This window comes from Rhinoraja longicauda, chromosome 3 (assembly GCF_053455715.1).
Source record: "Rhinoraja longicauda isolate Sanriku21f chromosome 3, sRhiLon1.1, whole genome shotgun sequence".
Classification (NCBI taxonomy): domain Eukaryota; kingdom Metazoa; phylum Chordata; class Chondrichthyes; order Rajiformes; family Arhynchobatidae; genus Rhinoraja; species Rhinoraja longicauda.
The window spans coordinates 83,510,435-83,531,010 of record NC_135955.1 but is presented as its reverse complement, the minus strand read 5'-3'; the positions used below and the strand labels follow the sequence as shown (position 1 = coordinate 83,531,010).

Sequence of the window (20,576 nt, the reverse complement as noted above, 5' to 3'; positions counted from 1 at the left end):
TGGTCCAGAGGAGGTTTACGAGAATAATCCCAGGAATGATTGCGTTAACATATGATGAGCATTTGAAGGCACTGGGCCTGTACTCGCTGGAGTTTAGAAGGATGAGGGGGGGAACCTCATTGAAAATTACCGCAAAAGTGTCACATTTACCACGGAAAAAATAAGTGTTGGCAGCAATGAATCTTGCATGACGTTACACCTATCTCCTCTAAACCTTCTGCACCATTATCCTCAACAATAGAAGCCAGCTGACTCTCAGAGGATGCGAGTGACTTTTATCAGAACTGATGTTGCATTGACCAGATTTTCACTGTCTGTGAGTACCTTTTAACAAAGAATGACAGTTTTAATATCTGTGCCGAATATTCTTCACTTCCATTTTACCCCCCCCCCCCCGCTGATCTACCAATTGTATCATCGGGTGTTTGCATCAGAAATTGAAACACAGTGAGAGAAAATTCAATTAACAATCTGACTGGTTCAATGTAACAACTAGTTTCAGATAAGCTTGAGACTCGGCCTTGCATCATTTATCAACGTGACACAGGCTCTGGCTTGGTGTCGACCAACAGTTCTATGTCCTGGTAAGATTTGCCCTTCAACAGCTTCAGTAAAAGTGCATGGTCTTGACTCTCATTTACTTTCTGTCTGTTATAACCTGGGTTGATATAAACGGCTAGATCAGTAACAACCGATATGGCAGCATGGTAGCGTAGCGGTAGAGATGCTGCCTTACAGTGCCAGAGACCCGGGTTCCTTGCCTGTACGGAGTTTGCATGCTTTCCTCGTGACCTTGCGTGGGTTTTCTAGGAGATCTTCGGTTTCCTCCCACACTCAAAAGACGTACAGGTTTGTAGGTTAATTGGCTTGGTATAAATGTAAATTGTCCCTAATGTGTGTAGGATAGTGTTAATGTGCAGGGATCGCTGCTCGGTACGGGCTCGGTGGGTCGAAGGGCCTGTTACTGCGCTGTGTCTCTAAACTAAAAAAAACTAAAGATACCTCACCACTATTAAGATCCATGGTAGTAACATAACTTAGGAAATGTTAAAGATCAGGTTAGATCACATAATCAATGCCCCTTCATCGATCTTTGGTTTCCCCTAGGCAGTTGACATTTAAAAAAAATCAAAACTAATGCAGAGGTAAAGGGGATGGCTGAATTTTGCTCACTCATTTGGAAAAAGGCTGGTCTTTAAAGATCAGGGAGTTAAAGAAAGAAAGTGTGTTCAAAAAAACTTGGAAGGAAGAACTAAGCTTTTTGCCTTATTCCAAATGAGCCACAACCTGTTTCATTTATCAACGATAAAAATCACATTTATTGCAGCGGAACGGGCATTACGTGAACGAAAATGTCATTTCTGGAGCCCTATTAAATCAAATTATATTTCTCAATTTTTACCTGGATTTTCAGAAGGCTTTGATAAGGTGCCGCACGTGAGGCTGCTAAAGAAGATGAGAGCCCATGGTATCAAAGGGCAGATACTAGCATGGATAGCAGGTTGGCTGGATGGCAGGAGACAAGGAGTGGCAATAAAGGAGGCGGCAAGTAATTAATGGAGTTCCGCAGAGATCGGTGCTGGGGCCGCTACTCTTCACGTTGTATCTTCAGTGATTTGGATGAGGGAATTGAAGGTTTTGTGACCAAGTTTGAAGATGGAGGGGCGGGTAGTGTAGAGAAAGCAGGGACTCTGCAGAAGGACTTGGACAGGTTGGGAGAGTGGGCTGAGTACAGGTACTCCCCGCCTTACGATGCTTTGACTTGCGATATTTCTCCTTTGGGATGGTGCAAACGGCAGCGACCCGTAGCGAGCCGTAGCTCGCAGCTCGCTTCCGGCCACGTGATCAGGTGCATTCAATGCATTTCGACTTACGATATTTTCGGTTTCAGATGGGTTCCTCGGATCGTAACCCCATCGTAAGTTGAGGAGCACCTGTGATGGCAGATGGAACGCAGCCTAGCAAAGTGTGGAATCATGCATTTTGGCAGGAGGAATATAGGTGTAGCCTATTTTCTAAATGGGGAGAGAATTCAGAAATCAGAAGTGCACAGGGACTTGGGAGTGCTAGTACAGAATTCCCCAAAAGTTAATCTGCAAGTCGAATCAGTAGTAAGGAAGGGAAATACAACGCTAGCTTTATTTCGAGAGGGCTAGAATACAAAAGCAGGGATGTAATGCTGAGGCTTTGTAAGGCAGGAATGATCGGGTTAACATATGATAAGCGTTTGACGGCACTGTACTCGCTGGAGTTTTGAAGAATGAGGGGTGGGGGGGAACCTCATTGGAACTTACCGAATAGTGAAAGGCCTGGATAGAGTGGATGTGGAGAGAATGTTACCAACAGTGGGAGAGTCTAGGACCAGAGGCCACAGCCTCAGAATAAAAGGACGTTCCTTCAGAACAGGCAGAGCAGAGCTTTAAGGAGAGAGGGGTAAAGTTTAAAGGAGACATTTGGGGTAAGTTTTTTTAATATAGTGGATACGAGTGGCTGGATCATGCTGCCAGGGATGGTGGTGGAATGAATAGACAATAGACAATAGGTGCAGGAGTAGGCCATTCAGCCCTTGGAGCCAGCACCACCATTCAATGTGATCATGGCTGATCATTCTCAATCAGTACCCCGTTCCTGCCTTCTCCCCATACCCCCTGACTCCGCTATCCTTAAGAGCTGTATCCAGCTCTCTCTTGAATGCATTCAGAGAATTGGCCTCCACTGCCTTCTGAGGCAGTGAATTCCATAGATCAGGCAATATAGTGGCATTTACGAGACATTTGGATAGGCACATGGATATGCGGGGAATGGAGGGATATGGATTATGTGTAGGCAGATGAGTTTGTCTTGGCATCTGATTCGGCACAGATTTTGTGGGTCAACGGTCCTGTTCCGTGCTGTACTATTCTAGGTAGCACATTGCCTGCTGTGTTGGTAGAACTCCGCTGAGATTTAGTTTTGTTTAGTTTAGAGATAACAGCTCGGAAACAGGCCCTTCGGCCCACCGAGTCCACGCTGACCAGCGATCCCCGCATGTTAACATTATCCTACACACACTAGGGACAATTTTGACTTTTACCAAGCCAATTTCCCTACATACCTGTACGTCTTTGGAGTGTGGGAAGAAACTGAAGATCTCGGAGAAAACCCACGCACGTACAAACTCCGTGCAGACAAGCACCGGATCAAACCCGGATCTCCGGCGCTGCAAATGCTGAAAGGCAGCAACTCTACCACTGCGCCCCCGCATGAATAGAGTGAAATGAATGGGATGCTGTGAAAGGACCTGTGTGGCTCTATATTCGAGCGGAGATGAAATGAGATCATTCGGAAACAGAACTAGGGGAAAGCACCGGCCCTCTCCAGTACTGATATTTTGCACACAGCTTGCTTCTGAAGTAGGATGCTCAAATCAGGCCTGAAATCCAGCTTCAATCCTCACCGTAACAGTTGCAGTGAGCTGCTGCCCGATACACCTCTGGTGCTGCTTTTCCAGATTTTCACAAACTATCTGGAATGTTTACATGGGAGTCTATGCTGTTAGTGGTTCCTGACTCACAAGGACAGGGGGGATTGCAGGGCTGACAGTCATGGCTGATGATGCTGTGGATCACAGAGGAGATCACTTTCCTTCCTCTATGTGAACACATTCTTTTAAATACCCAAGTTTTATCGGTGAGTATGGATAAGGGAGAGCCAGTGGATGTGGTGTACCTAGTCTTTCAAAAAGCATTTGACGAGGTTCCACACAAGAGATTAGTTTGCAAAATTAGAGCGCATGGTATTGGGGGCAGGGTATTGACATGGATAGAGAACTGGTTGGCAGACAGGAAGCAAAGAGTAGGAATTAACGGGTCCTTTTCAGAATGGCAGGCAGTGACTAGTGGGGTGCCGCAAGGCTTGGTGCTAGGACCCGTTATTTACAATATATATTAACGATTTAGATGAGGGAATTAAATGTGACATCTCCAAGTTTGCTGATGACACAAAGCTGGGTGGTAGTGTGACCTGCAATGAGGATGCTATAAGGCTGCAGGGTGACGGATAGGTTGGGTGAGTAGGCAGATGCAGCATAATGTGGATAAATGTGAGGTTATCCACTTTGGTGGCAAGAACAGGAAGGCAGATTATTATTTGAATGGTGTCAGATTAGGAAAAGGGGAGGTGCAATGAGACCTGGGTGTGCTTGTACATCAGTCACTGAAAGTAAGCATGCAAGTATAGCAGGCAGTGAAGAAAGCTAATGGCATGTTGGCCTTCATTGCGAGACAATTTGAGTTTATGAACAAGGAGGTCCTACTGCAGTTGTACAGGGCCCTGGTGAGACTGCACCTGGAGAATTGTGTGCAATTTTGATTTCCTAATTTGAGGAAGGACATTATTGCTATTGACGGAGTACAGCGTAGGTTCACCAGGTTAATTCCCGGGATGGCGGGACTGAGACATGATGAAAGAATGGGTCGACTGGGCATGTATTGACTGGAATTTAGAAGGATGAGAGGGGATCTTATAGAAACATATAAAATTCTTGAAGGATTGGACAGGCTAGATGCAGGAATAATGTTCCCGATGTTGGGGGAGTCCAGAACCAGGGGTCACAGTTTAAGAATAAGGGGTAGACCATTTAGGACTAAGATGAGGAAAAACTTTTTACACAGAGAGTTGTGAATCTGTGGAATTCTCTGCCACAGAAGGCAGTGGAGGCCAATTCACTGGATGTTTTCAAGAGAGAGTTAGGATTTAGCTCTTAGGGCTAAAGGAATCAAGTAATATGGGGAAAAAAACAGGAACGGGGAACTGATTTTAGATGATCAGCCATGATCATATTGAATGGCGGTGCTGGCTCGAAGGGCCGAATGGCCTACTCCTGCACCTATTTTTCTATATTTCTTTGAGAAACCCTGCAAAATTGATCCTTTGTTGCCTCCTAAAACAGGCTTAATGTCTAATTAGCAACCTATTTTGATTCTAAAAGTTAGCAGTTCAGTTCCGTTTAGTTTATTGTCATGTGTACCGAGGTACAATGAAAAGCTATTGTGGCGTGCTAACCAGTAGGTAGAAAGACAATACATGATTACAATCGATCCATTTACAGTAAGATATTATGGCTTTAGCATGTAGATAGAAATAAAGCACAGGTTTTCAGTACACGCTGTTGCCAGTGTGGGTCTTTATTTTAGAAAAGTACACTGCGCATACTCACACATGTTCACGAGACAGATAAGATAATGAATATATCACAATAGACAATAGACAATAGGTGCAGGAGGAGGCCATTCGGCCCTACGAGCCAGCACTGCCATTCAATGTGATCATGGCTGATCATTCTCAATCAGTACCCTGTTCCTGCCTTCTCCCCATACCCCCTGACTCCGCTATCCTTAAGAGCTCTATCTAGCTCTCTCTTGAATGCATTCAGAGAATTGGCCTCCACTGCCTTCTGAGGCAGAGAATTCCACAGATTCACAACTCTCTGACTGAAAAAGTTTTTCCTCATCTCAGTTCTAAATGGCCTACCCCTTATTCTTAAACTGTGGCCCCTTGTTCTGAACTCCCCCAACATTGGAAACATGTTTCCTGCCTCTAACATGTCCAACCCCTTAATAATCATATACGTTTCGATAAGATCTCCTCTCATCCTTCTAAATTCCAGTGTATACAAGCCTAGTCGCTCCATGATACAATTCATACCATTCTCTTACTCGGTTCTTAAAGTTACAGTTACCATTATACGCACGACACTGCTCTCCCCTTAGAAAATAAAATAAGGTAAATTAGACAAACGGGGATAATTTTATAAATTTAATCTGACGACTGGTTTACGCATTCTTTCTGATCTCCCGAGTGGTTTCGGGGGAGTGTCAGTTTGTGGTTTTAAAAGAGAGTCAAGATCAGGATCATTTACCTTTGTCTCTCTTGTCTTTGGAGATTCTGATCTTACATCTGAACTTGGAATAAAACCAGTCTGACACATCTGCTTCTTTGTCGATGTTCATCCCTTGCTGGGATCACATGGTTTATGTGCACACTTCTAACACCTCCTCTAATTTCTACCAAGTACACGCTTCAACTACCGTTCCCACCTCCCATTTGTTTGCTTTGTAAGGGGGGTAGATACATGATATACAGTATAAGAAAATAACTGCAGATGCTGGTAGAAATCAAAGGTATTTATTCACAAAATGCTGGAGTAACAGCAGGTCAGGCAGCATCTACGGAGAGAAGGAATGGGTGACGTTTCGGGTCGAGACCCTTCTTCAGACTGATATACATGTCGATACACAATACATAAATATTCTGTTGGAGATTACACTCAATATGTAGTCAAAGCCTTCAGAAAAATTCCCCGAACTAAGCAATCTCTTGAAATGACCATGATCAGGAGGTTTGGTACAGGGGCTGAACTCTACATGGGAGATTTGAGACTGGATTAATGCTGGCATTCCTGATATTCTTTTGAGGTTGATGTTAAATAGTACAGAGTGGTGCTTCCTGCAGGGTTACACATAGAGAAATACTTTGTCGCAGGAGAAAGAAACAAGCATATATTTTCCAAGCTTTCCACACAATTTTCCTGGCTGCTTGCCTGCATTCCACTCACCCACTTTTCCTTCCAAGTTGCATTCCAACCTTGGCGTCGAGACGAGTGGAACATACCAGCTCATTTCCCCCTTGTATCTTCCGCCAGGCCACATCTTCTACTTTTCAAATGACTGATTACATCTGTTTGTTTTCTGCCCTTCGTACACTTGCGTGCTGGGAAGTCCACAAGCAACTCGACACGTTTCTGTTTTGCCCCACTTAGGGCGATAATATGCAACTGGCTGAGTACGTTGAGTATTATATTACAATTATCTGCTGAACGGTGCCAGATCACAACTCAAACTCGCTGCCGTGGTTTTCAATCAGTCTGTTCCCGCTGTTTATGGATGCAGAGGACTGTATGTGCTGCCCTCTCCACAGAACATAGAACAGTACAGCAATGGAACGGGCACCTCGGCCCACTTGGGCGGCACGGTGACGCAGCGGTAGAGTTGCTGCCTTACAGCGATTGCAGCGCCAGAGACGGGGTTTCGATCCCGACTACGGGTGCTGTCCGCACGGAGTTTGCACATTCTCCCTGCGACCACGTGGGTTTTCTCTGAGATCTTTGGTTTCCTCCCACACTCTAAAGACGTACAGGTTTGTTGGTTAATCGGCTTGGTATAAGTTTAAATTGTCCCTAGTGTGTGTAGGATAGTGTTAATGTGCGTGGATCACTGGTCGGCGCAGACTCAGCCTGTTTCCGCGCTGTATCTCTAAACTAAACCGCAATGTTTGTGCCGAACATGATGCCAAGTCAAATTGATCTCATCTGCCTGTACATGATCCATATCACTCTATTCCCTGCACTTCCATCTGCGTATGCAAAAGCCTCTTAAACGCCAGTATTGTATCTGCCTCCACCACCACTCCTGGCAGTGTGCTCCGGGCACCCAACTAAAGGGCCTGTCCCACTTAGGCGATTTTAAGGTGACTGTCGGAGACTAGGCTGTCACCGACAGTTCGCCGGGGTGTCAAGGGCATGATCGTGAGGAGTCTTCCAACAATCGTAGTGGATCTCAACGCGTCGCTGAGAAATCATCCGGAGTGAAATTTCTCGGCGACAGCTGGCTTGTCGCCAGGTATCGTTGCTTATTGCGGGCGCTGTCGCATGCTGTCCCCAGGTTTGCTTGGTTCTCTTAGATGCATTTAGAAGCACATAATATTAAAACAAGTAATGTCATTTCAAAATACCATAAAATGCTTGTGTTTAACCAATTTATTTACCGTCAGGACATTTGACAGGTAGATTGGAGGCGACAGTTTGACGATCAGGTAAGCGTGGGAATTTTCACGGTTTATGGTCATCAGCCATTACATTTAAAGTGGGTTCCCAACCCAGATATGCAACCCAGAAACCAGATATGCATCTCCCGTACATTTTCAAAGAATGCCCACACACTTTTCACAAAAATTAACTTAACCACTTTTTAAATTATTTTTTTAAATACAGCTATTAGTAAACTGGAAGCAAATCCAGTTTATGCCTTGTTACAGTGAAGCCTGGTTTTTAAGTAACCCATACAAGATGTTATAGTTCAAAACTCTCAAGTGCTTACCGACTTGTCAGTGATTTCAGCGAAAATTAAAACGCCGGAGAAGCATTGACAGCATGGGAATTTCGCGATGTTTCCGAAGATGGTGTAATCTCGACCTGACTCGGCATTGTCGTGGTCATTGTCGTCGTGTAAAAGAAAATTTTGGCGATCTGCTACGGCAAAAAAAATCACCTAAGTGGGATAGGCCCTTAACATATTTAGTGTTGGACATTACTACCCTGGGAAAAAGGTTCTGATTGTCTACCCTATCTATGCCTCACAATTTTACATACTTTAGTTTAGTTTTAGTTTCAGAGATACAGCGTGAAAACAGTACCTTCGGCCCATCGACCAGCGATCCCCGCATATTAACACTACCCTACACACACTCGGGACAATTTTACATTGATACCAAGCTAATTAACCTACAAACCTGTATGTCTTTGGAGTGCGGGAGGAAACTGAAGAACTCGGAGAAAACCCACGCAGTCACACATAGAGCATACAAACTCCGCACAGACAGTGCCCGTAGTCAGGATCGAACTCAGGTCTCTGCAGCAACTCTACCGTTACGCCACCTTGCCACCGTTCTATCAAGTCTCCCCTAAACATGGTATTCTGGATTTCTACATACAATGAAGTCCAAAAATGTCCAGAATTCCTAAACAAATTGCAAATGTGGTCAGTCAGTGATTTGAATGGAGGTGGTTTGCGGTCTGTTACATAGACTCAGCCAAGCACGAGATTCAACCATATGATTTAGATGCTATTCAATTAAATCTCCAGTAACAGTGTTTCTAAAGGTCCTAACTGAAGTTAGATTTCCAAGCTTCTATTTAACAGCACTAACCTGCAGCTCGCACAATGCTTCAGGTTTAGTTTAATTTTGTTTAGAGATACAGCACGGAAACAGCCCCATCGGCCCACCGACCAGCACATTAACCCTACCCTACACACACTAGGGCCAATTTTACATTTATACCTAGCCTGTTAACCTACAAACCCGTACGTCTTTGGAGTGTGGGAGGACACCAAAGATCTCGGAGAAAGCCCACGCGGTCACGGGGAGAGTGTACAAACGCCGTACACACAGCACCCCCTAGGTCGGGATCGAACCCGGGTCTCCGATGCTGTAAGCAATGTAAGGCAGCAACTCTACCACTGCGCCTCTGTGACCGAGGTGCCATTTGTTTTCCGGTAATGTGCTGTTTGTATATGGAAAGAGCTGAACTTCCATGGAAGCAGTTACTGACAGCAGAGTGTCGCAATATTAAGCCATTAATTTGGCAGCTAAAGAACATGGAGTCAAATTATAAGAAAATAACTGCAGATGCTGGTACAAATCGATTTATTCACAAAATGCTGGAGTAACTCAGCAGGTCAGGCAGCATCTCGGGAGAGAACGAATGGGTGACGTTTCGGGTCGAGTTACTCCAGCATTTTATGGAGTCAAATTAAACACGTTGGAAACATACCACGAGAGGGAAGCTTCGTAATGCAGGAAAACAAATCAGTGGTGGGTACACGTGAGCAAATGAAGCAGGAGTGGCCCACTCAACTACTCAAGTCCGCTCCGCTGTTTAACAAGATCAAGCCGAACAAGAGTCTCAAACTGAAAAGCAGAGACAAGGAGTGAAGTGCGGAAAGCAAAACAAGCAAGAACCAATCTGAAATTGGAAAGACATTTCCACTATCTTGCTTTGTTTGTTGATTCCAGCCTCGCCCCCCCCAAGGCATGGCTGGCAGGTGTCCAGTACCTACACATTTCTTGTCTTCCCTCTTCGTCAACCGATCTCGTCAACGAGGCCCCGGGCCCTGTCAATATTTCCTGCTGCTTCTCTTTCCAGGCAACGATCTAATCGCATTTCAAAAGGATTTACAGACTGTGGGACGACACTGTTGAAAAACACACGTTCTTTGATGGATTGCAGCTCCGCCAAGGATCGTGCCCCATTCCTGCTGACTCCAACAAAATATTTATGCTAACCTAATAAATAAGGATGCCATTATACTCGGCAATGTTTTATCCCTTTTTAGTTAACTTTGACTTCTGCTTTGCATTTCAAGCTGCAGAAGTTAAAAAATCTTATTTTTCACAATAGGGGATTTAAAAAAAACCTAGGGTATTTAGAAATGCTGTTCTTGTAGATATCAATGCAATAGCATATTTTTGAGACATATATTAGGCTGAATCTAAGTGACCTACAGCAGATGCTGGAAATCTAAAATAAAGTAGGAAACGCCAGGACACTTAATGAATTGTATAAGAAAATAACTGCAGATGCTGGTACAAATCGATTTATTCACAAAATGCTGGAGTAACTCAGCAGGTCGGGCAGCATCTCGGGAGAGAAGGAATGGGTGACGTTTCGGGTCGAGACCCTTCTTCAGACTGAATGAATTAATGAATTGGGCAGCATCCATAGAGAAAAAAGATTAAACTGCTCCTGTTAAAAAATCTCTCATTAGTTCTGCTGCCAGAAATAATTTCCAGAATTTTCCATTTTATTCCAGGAATATTTTTGCATTCAACAGCTTTTTGCAAAGAAACAACACTCTTATTTAATACAGTTTGGAGTCTGCTAATGTTTCCTGAAATCTAGTTCAGAACATGTCTTCAGGCAATGGAACTGTTTGCTGTGATATGAAGAAGGAAACTTAACAACAATTCATCTTCTCAAATCAAAAATATTTGTCATGAAATCCATCATCAGAAATCTGGTGATGGATTTCTCTCCAAATATTTTTTTCTTTCAGGTGATTCACGGATGTTTAAAAATCTTAAAGCTTGATTTTGCAGATACTGGAATGTTTTTGAAAGGGGTAAGATGGGAAGTACAGATAAGAAACAAAGGAAGTGTTTAGAAAGAAAGATCTGGAAAAGCATTTGTACCAACAGTTGAGTTTATGCTCCTCGACAAATAAAAGAAAATAGATATTCTTGTTAAAATACTACACAAAGTGAAGGATGTAATGAAACTGCAAATCAGACTGGCTTTTAAAGTGGAGTGAGAGAGTCTGAAGAGAGAAATCGAAGGATTGCATGTACTGATGCCTGGCTTTGAGAGTGGTCCTCAGGAGGTGGCGAAATAAGTTTAGTTTAGTTAAGGAAACAGACCCTTCGGCCTACCGAATCAGTGCTGACCAGCGATCTCCACATATTGGCGCCAAAATGGCGGCGCTGCCATAGCAGCTGCGGCTTACCTGCGGTCCATTTGCCTTTGTGTTTTTGTTGTTTTTTTGTCTTAATTGTAGTTGTGATGTCGTGTTTTTGTGTTTGTGTACTATGTGTGTATGTGGGGGGGAGGGGGGGAACTGTAAAATTGTAAATAGGTGTCCCTTCCGAACGGAGACCCGACCTTTGTTTTCTGGGCCATGTCTCCGTTCCTGCTGCGGCCTACCATCGGCCCAACTCCTGGAGCTGTCGGCCTCCAGGGCTCCGGTTCGCAGAGCCCGCAGACCGGACTAACCATCACCGGAGCCGGCCGTCCTCGGAGGCTGCGGGAGCGGCAGCGACTCACCTTAGGCTCGGGCCGCGTGGATGCCGACATCGGGAGCTCCGGCAGCGGCAGCGTGTTCGCCCGCCCCGGATCGCGGGGCTTAGGTCGCGGACATTTCACCGTCCAGCGCGGCCTAAGATAGGCCGCGGGATATTTCTCTGCTGGGCGGGGGCTTCAATGTCGGGAGCCACGACCGCCCCGACGTGCAGCAACAGCGGCAGCAGCAGCGTGTTCGCCCGCCCCGGATCGGACTTATCATCGGCGGAGCCTGCCGTCTTCGGAGGCTGCGGGAGCGGCTGCGACTCGCCTTAGGCTCGGCCCACTGCGGACCGTCCGGCGCGGCCTGCAACCACAACAACCTGACTGCGGGAGAGGACAGCAGGAGAAGGGAAAAGACATTGTGGCCTTCCATCACAGTGAGGAGAGGACTGGAGGAGACTCACTGTGATGGATGTTTTCTTGATGGATGTTTCTTTTGTGTGTTTTGGGGATTGTGTAATTTTAATGCCTATTTTGATGCTTTTGTTGTTGGACTGTGGGTGACTGAATTTCGTCCAATTTGGATGACAATAAAGCTATCTTGAATCTTGAATCTTGAATCTTAACACAAGCCTGCACACATTAGGAACAATTTACACTTATACCAAGTATACAAACCCAAGCCAATTAACCAACAAACCTGTATGTCTTTGGAGTTTAGTTTAGTTTAGAGATACAGCATGGAAACAGGTTCTTCGGTCCACCGAGTCAGCACCAACCAGCAATCCCCACACATTAACACTACCCTACACACACTAGGATCAATTTATTTTTACATTTACCAAGCCAATTTACCCACAAACCTGTATGCCTTTGGAATATAGGAGGAAATCGAAGATCGCGGAGAAAACCCATGCTGTCACGGGGCGAACGTACAAACTCCATACAGACAGCACCCGTAGTCGGGATCGAACCCGGGTCTCTGGTGCTGCAAACGCTGTAAGGCAGCAACTTTACCACTGCGCCGCCATGCAGCCCTTTAAGGGAAGGGATATCACCCGAGAGGGCCCATGAGCGGCAAGGGTGTCGGGCATAATTATGGTTTTTGGGAACACTATGAAATATAACGCTGAGAAATGTATGTGTAGCTGTGGAGAATGTCGGAGGAATTTTGCACAGTTCGTGTTTTGTTCACATTTCTTATCCTGAATAAAGTTTGTGTTGATTTTTAAAAAAAGAGAATGGTTGGGTGGAGAACACTGAACATCTGTATTGGCGGGTGGACCTGGAATGTACAGGTTGGCATGTCAATGAGAATTAACGTGTTAAAACATCTGAGCCAAAGACCGCTGCTGAGAGAGGGATTTGGCTGTGAAGGAAAGTGGACTAAATTCAAGAAGGGGAGATAGCAATCGATGAAGATAGCAAACACGGTAAAAGAGACACAACAAAATCCCGTCAGAGAAAAGAACAGTCATTTTGCAAGGTGGACACTGTGGGTCAATTACCTGATCACAATCGCTGGGCCTGAAGGAATGACTGAGAGATGCAAGTCTGAATGCCACTGCAGCAACAAAAGGGGATTCAACAAATCAATGTATCTGCACAATAATCCAAAGTCAACATGGACAAAATTACCAGATTGTTGTTAAAACAACCTGCTGCACTAATTTATAGAAGGAACTACAATCCTAACTAATACCAGACCCACAAATGTGATTGGTGTTTGACTACCCTGTGAAATAGCTCTAACACGCTGTTCATTTCAATGTGTATTTCGGCACGGACTATAATTGCCAGTCTTGCCAAGGATGTCAACATCCCCTGAACGGATAAATACAATACAGGCACTCCCCGATTTTCATCATGGTTACGTTCCTGCGTGGAAAAAGTTACCCGTCAGGCCCCTATAAATCTATCCCCTCTCCCCTTCAAAGTATGTCCTCGGGTTATTGATTGAAATGAGACGACCCTAATCTTGAAAGGAGGATAAATGAAGGCAGGGAGCAACAGGCCATTAAACCTCACAGCTATCAGTACACTATGGCAGCTGCCAAGGAACTGCAGATGCTGGTTTACACTGAAGATAGACACATATGATAGCACCTCATATTTCACTTAGGCAGCTTACAACGCAGCAGTATTAATATTGATTTCTCTAACTTCAAGTAACTTGCTTTCCTTGCTTTCCCTCTCTCTCCGTCCCTCCCCCACCCCAGTTTTCCTACTGTCCTCCTGATTAATGTGACTGTTTGTATGCCTTGTTATCACCTGCCCCTCAGCCAACAATGAACCATTCTACATTTCCTTGATCACCGTCTGCTTTGATCTGTCGTCTTCACACCTTACCCTTCCATATCTCTGGTTCCCCTCTCCCCTGACTCTCAGTCTGAAGAAGGGTCTCAACCCGAAAAACGTCACCCATTCCTTCTCTCCGAAGATACTGCCTGTCCCGTTGAGATTACTCCAGCATTTTACATAGAAACATAGAAAACATTTTGTGTCTATCTTGGCTGCCCAGGACTGCTGGACTGACTGCTTTCTTACTTTGCTCGGCTATCTTGATCAACTTGGCCCCCAAACATAGATGTTAACAAAAGCATTACTACAAGAAAATCAATCTCTAAGCCGTCAAAAACTCAAACTCGGCCCTTCTCAGAGAGAGAGCTTTACAAAAATAAAAACAAATTGGCTAAATCCCAACCTGTAGGAGCTGCAAAATATTCTCTGCTCATCGATTGCCCCAATATCTGCCACATTTGGCAGCCGTGAAGACACTCGGCATCTCCAACAAGAAAATAAAACAAGATAGGCACAAACAGCTGTAGTAACTCAGCGGATCAGACAGCATTTCTGGAGATGCTTCTGCAGTTACTTCCTACACGAGAAAAAAAACAGGACTTGTTTGATGAGATTGACTAGAAAATTGAGGAGCTAATTAATCGCATCTATAAATCGTTGCTGGATTGGAAGCTCCACAAGGGAGATCAGACAGTGCCAGAGGCACTTGATGCAGAGAATAGGTAGGCAGCCTGGGACCTAAATAGATGGGAGATGCAGGGAATGCTTGAAGGCTCAGCAACCTGATCTCAACCTGATCTCAAATTCTGCAGGGCAGTAAAAGCCACCAACACCCTCAGCAATACCATTGAGAGTGAGGAATTGGAGTTAACTCATACGTTCATGTGATAGGAGTAAGCCATTCGGCCCATCAAGTCTACTCCGCCATTCAATCATGACTGATCTTTCTGTTCGTCTCGACCCCAATTTCCTGCCTTCTCCCCATAACCCTTGACACCCATAATAATTAAGAATCTGTCAACCTCTGCCTTAAAAATATCCAATGGCTTTCCTCCACAGCCTTCTGCGGCAATGGATACCACAGATTCTCCACCCTCTGACAAAAGAAATTCCTCCCCATCTTCTTTCTAAAGACATGTCCTTTTATTCTGAGGCTGTGCCCTCTGGTCCTGGATGCTCCCACTAGTGGAAACATCCTCTCCATGTCCACTCTATCCAGGCCTTTCACTATTCGGTAGATTTCAGTGATCCTTCCTCATCCTTCTAAACTCCAGCGAGAACAGGCCCAGTGCCGTCAAACGTTAACCCAATCACCCATTATTGTAAACCTGCTCTGGACCCTCTCCAGGGTCAGCACATCCTTCCTTAGACATGGGGCTCAAAACTGCTCACAATACTCCAAATGCAGCCTGACCAGGGCCTTATGTAGCCTCAGCTTTACATTCCTGTTTTTATACTCTGGTCCTCTTGAACGAAATGCTAACGTAAATGCTAAATATAAATGCCAACTCTTGATGAGTTACGTTATAATGTAGATATGCAGAGCTATGTAGAGACACAGTCAATGCATCCTGGAAGGAATATTTTGAAGGCTTCCTCACTGGTGTCCTCTGCCCTTAGTGTGTACAATTAACTTCCATCACAGCCAATCCAGGCTAGATTCGTTGCTTCATCTGACCAACGCTAGCCCAAAAGCCAACCCAAAAATGCCAAGGCCTGAGAAAAAGACTGCATCTCTGCTGAAATCCTAAAACCCAGTGGTGAAGACCCTCAGTCATAAATCATCAAACTCGTCAATACACGGCTGGAAAGAGGAGGATATTCAAGCTGTGCTCAGAGATGCTGTAATCAGTACCATCTTCAAGAAAGGATACTATTCCTACAGCAGGCATTTCAAGGCACTAGAAAATTACCATAAATGGTGCCACTGAAAAAAGCCTTTGGAAAAACAAGATAACCAATGCCTGCCTTCTCCCAGGTTAACGTCCCCATTATTGAGGCCCCAGTCACAATCACTTGGCCACATGGTTCACATTCCAGACATCAGACTCCCGAAACAGATACTTTATTCTACGTTCTTTCCTGAGAAGAGATTACCAGGTGGAGGGAGGAAAAAATTCAAGAATGTGCTCAAGGTCTCCATGTAGAAATGACTCCTGAGAATCTTTGGCCCAAGGCCAGAGCAGCATGGTGGCGTAGAGGTAGAGTTGCTGCCTTACAGCACCAAGGACCCAGGTTTGATCCTGACTGCGGATGTTGTCTGTACATTCTCCCAGTGACCTGCGTGGGTTTTCTACGAGATCATTGGTTTCCTCTCACAGTCCAGAGACGTACAGGTTTGTAGGTGGTTAATAGCCTTGGTATAAATGTAGATTGTCCCTAGTGTCAGATAGTGTTAATGCGCGGGGATCGCTGGTTGGTGCGGACTCAGTGGGCCGAAGGGCCCGTTTTCGCGCTGTATCTCAAAACTAAACTAATACTAAACGATTCAAAATGGTGAGAAACCCCTGCAGGATTGTGGGAGAACTTCAATGATGCATCAGCAACGCACAAGTGTAAAAAGAGCTGGTCACCTTTCAATCTACGCACCCTACCATCCACAAACTGCCCCAATCGAGAGAAGGTCTATAGGTTCCAAATTGGCCTCAAAAGCCATTTCAGAAATCACAAAAAGGAGTGGAAATAAAACATCTTCAATCTTCAGGGATTACATAAGAATTAGAAACATTCTGGAATATTAACAAAGTATTAGAAGGACTTGTTATTTTTGAAAGGGACTTCGGTTTGACACATTTGTTCATGCACTTTGACGTCATACCGAGTACACACTGACCATCGATCCCCCATTCACATGAGTTCTGTGTCATCCCACTTTTCTCATCCACTTGCTGCACATTAGGGACAATTTACAGAGGGCCAATTAACCTACGAACCCGCACGCCTCTCGCACGTGGGAGGAAACTGCAGCACCTGGAGAAAACCGCAGCACCCACAGTCACAGGGAGAAGATGCAAACTCCACAGAGAGAGCAGCCGAGGACAGGATCGAACCCGGGTCTCTAGCACTGTAAGGGAAGAGCTCTACCAGACGTTGAGTATTTGGGTTTCCAAAATGCACTTAATAAGGTATCTATAAAAAGATATTGGACATCATGTTGGAATTATAATCACATGGGTCCTGGATTGGCTAGCAAACAGAGAACAGAATCGGGATAAATCGTAAGGTCATAAGTAACAGGAGCAGAATTAGGCCATTTGGCCCATCAAGTCTACTCTGCCATTCAATCATGGCTGATCTATCTCTCCCTCCTAACCCCATTCTCCTGCCTTCTCCCCATAACCCCTGACCCACACTAACCTAGAATCTATCTATCTCTGGCTTAAAAATATCCATTGATTTGGCCTCCTCAGCCTTCTGTGGCAAAGAATTCCACAAATTTGCCACCCTCTGACTAAGAAATTCCTCCTCATCTCCTTCCTAAAGGAACATCCTTTAATTCTCAGGCTACGACCTCTAGTCCTACACTCGAGTGGAAACATCCTCTCCGCATCATCTGTCCAAGATAAATGAATCATTTTCAGGTTGGCAACCTATTGTTAGTGGGATGCTGAAACATTCAGAGCATGGACCTTTATTATTGTTTTGCAGCCAAATTTATTACAAATGTGTGGGGCAAATATGTTGTGAGTACAGAAAGGGTCTGCAAAGGATTACTGTTGAACTCTTAATGCTAGCGGAGTCGGGGGGGGGGGGGGGGTGGGAAAGGGGTGCTGATTGTGAATGATCAGCCATGATCACATTGAATGTGCTGGCTTGAAGGGCCGAATGGCCTATTGTCTATTGAACTGAGTGGTTTAACATTTGGCAGAGGGAGTATAATGTGGGGAAAGGCGAGGCCATCCATTTTATTATTAGAACAGAAACACAGGATATCATTCACGTAGATGCAGAATGCAGTCGTACAGAGGAATCTTCCGAGTGTGTTCACTCATGCAAAATTGATAGATAGCCTGCAGGTACAGCGAATAATTAGGAAGCAAATGAAAAGTTAGCTTTTATAGCAAGACTGAATGCACAAGTTAGAACATCTTTCTGCAACAATGCAGGAATTGGTGAGACCTCACCAGCACACTGACCACCATATTTAAGGCAGGTTATACATGACCTGGCGGCAGTTCGGAAAGGTTCAATAGATTGACTCTTGTGATGGAAGTGTCATCTTAAGGTTGGGCTATCCTTATTAGAATGTAGAAGAAGGATTGTTAATCTGGATGAAACACATAAAATTTGGAGAGGGAGATTTTTTTTGGGGGGGGGGATATGGAGAGAAGGTTCGCTAATGCAGAAACCTGCAACTACAGTATAGGTGTATTTTCAGCTTAACGAGTTGGCCGTTTAAGGATAAATATTGGTTCTGAATCTTTGGAATTCAAGGATGTAACAAAGAGATTTTTGTACAATAGAGGAAAATAGAGTTAAATCTGAGATAAGAATGAATGGCAGATCGGGTTCAAGACACAATGTGACCCATCCTTGCTCCTTTAAATTCTCATGTTATTATGCCGGTACAGTTCTATCAACAAATCAGTATTTACTCCATATAAGAAAATAACTGCGGATGCTGATACAAATCGATTTATTCACAAAATGCTGGAGCAACTCAGCAGGTCAGGCAGCATCTCGGGAGAGAAAGAATGGGTGACGTTTCGGGTCGAGACTCTTCTAGACGGGTCTCGACCCGAAACGTTACCCATTCCTTCTCTCCCGAGATGCTGCCTGACCTGCTGAGTTACTCCAGCATTTTGTGAATAAAAAGTATTTACTCCATGTCAAGTGAAAGATATTAAATCATCGCCATGGATACAGACCTTGATGTAGCTCTTAGAGCTCTGTTAGCCAAAAATAAAGCAAGATTTGGACCCCGTGTAAAAAGCAAAGCAAAGTAAAGTTGCCTACTTGGAAAATTCTGAGTGTTCCACAGTGTTTAAATTCATGGCTATCTTTAAAATTCAAGCAGAATTTAATTTCTTTTTCTGCTGAGGACCGAAGACAGATTTAATTCCTAATATTATTAGATACTTTTCTAGAACCACTTAGAAGGATGAGAGAAGTACATTATTCTCATTTGCCTTTTTGAAGCTGTTATCTTCTAATTACACTAGAAATTTGAGTTAATATGCAGTGCTATATAAGAAAATAACTGATGGACAGCACATCATTTAAATTAAGTCACATTTCTAAGTCATTGCTGGCTGGATATTCAGACAACAAAACATACTGTAATCATCCAGTGCCTCATTAATTCATTTTATTGATTGAATTTGCTTTGCTATCCTTGTCACAAACAGCTGTCAAAATAATGGTTTAGGTTTTAATTCTTGGCACGAAGAACTAAATTTAATACAATATGTAATACAGACTCATCAGTTCATCTTAATTCAAAAGATGATTTAGTTTTCTATAATTGCTCAATGAACCAAATTATATAGAAGATTTAGGTGAGTGTTCCTCATAAATAAAAGCACAAATTTGACCTTGAAGTATGCTGAAAGTTTTGCTTCACTTCAACTTGCGCATTACTTAGGGCGAAGGTTGCTGCCTTACCGCGCCAGAGACCCGGTCTCGATCCCGACAACGAGTGCTGTCTGTATGGAGTTTGTACATTCTCCCTGAGACCACGTGGGTTTTCTCTGGGTGCTCCAGTTTCCTCCCACACTCCAAAGACATACAAGTTTATAGGTTAATTGGCTTCAGTAAAATTGTCTCTAGTGTGTAGGATAGTGTCACAGTATGGGATGATCGTTGGTCAGTGCGGACTCAGTGGGCTGAAGGGCTTGTTTCTGCATTGTACCCCGAAAGTCTAAAGTCTTGAAATATGTTTCAAGATATTGAAACGGTGGCGGTGGCGATAGAGTTGCTGCCTTGCAGAGAATGCAGCGCCGGAGACTCAGGTTCGATCCTGACTACGGGCGCCGTCTGTACGGAGTTTGTACGTTCACCCCGTGACCTGCGTGGGTTTTCTCCGTGATCTTCGGTTTCCTCCCACACTCCAAAGACGTACAGGTATGTAGGTTAATTGGCTGGGCAAATGTAAAAAATGTCCCCAGTGGGTGTAGGATAGTGTTAGTGTGTGGGGATCGCTGGGCGGCGCGGACCCGGTGGGCCGAAGGGCCTGTTTCTGCGCTGTATCTCTAAATCTAAATCTAAAAAAATGTTCAATTTTGATTATTTTCATTAAAATATTCACACTACATTTACAAGCAGCGCACAATGGTGCAACTAGTAGAGCTATTGCTTCTCAGCATCAGTGACATGGCTTCGATCATTGGGTCCAGTTTGTGTGAAGTTTGCACATCCTCCCTGTGACCTTGTGAATTTCTTCCCACTTTCCAAAGATGAGCGGGTTCGTCGGTTAGTTGGCCACTGTAAAATGCCCCTAGTGTGTAAGGAGTGGATGTGAAAATAGGATAACGTAGAACAAGTTATCAATGGTAGGAGTGGATTCAGTGGGCCAAAAGGCTTGTATCCATGCGGTATCTTTAATTCAAACTGAAAACTAAACTTCCTCAGACACTCGTTCTTCTCCCTGCTCCTGTCTGGCAAAAGTTACAGAAGCTTGAAGGCATGCACTGCCAGAAAGACGAACAGCTTCTTCTCCTCTGTTATCAGGTTTTTGAACTTC

The 20,576-nt window shown here is 44.4% G+C and overlaps 1 protein-coding gene across 4 annotated transcripts in view; it reads right to left on the bottom strand.

Moving 5' to 3' along the window:
• The window catches only part of LOC144592135 (EGF-like repeat and discoidin I-like domain-containing protein 3), a 242,937-nt gene that overhangs the window by 61,055 nt on the left and 161,306 nt on the right, over window positions 1–20,576 (bottom strand). The window lies entirely within an intron of this gene.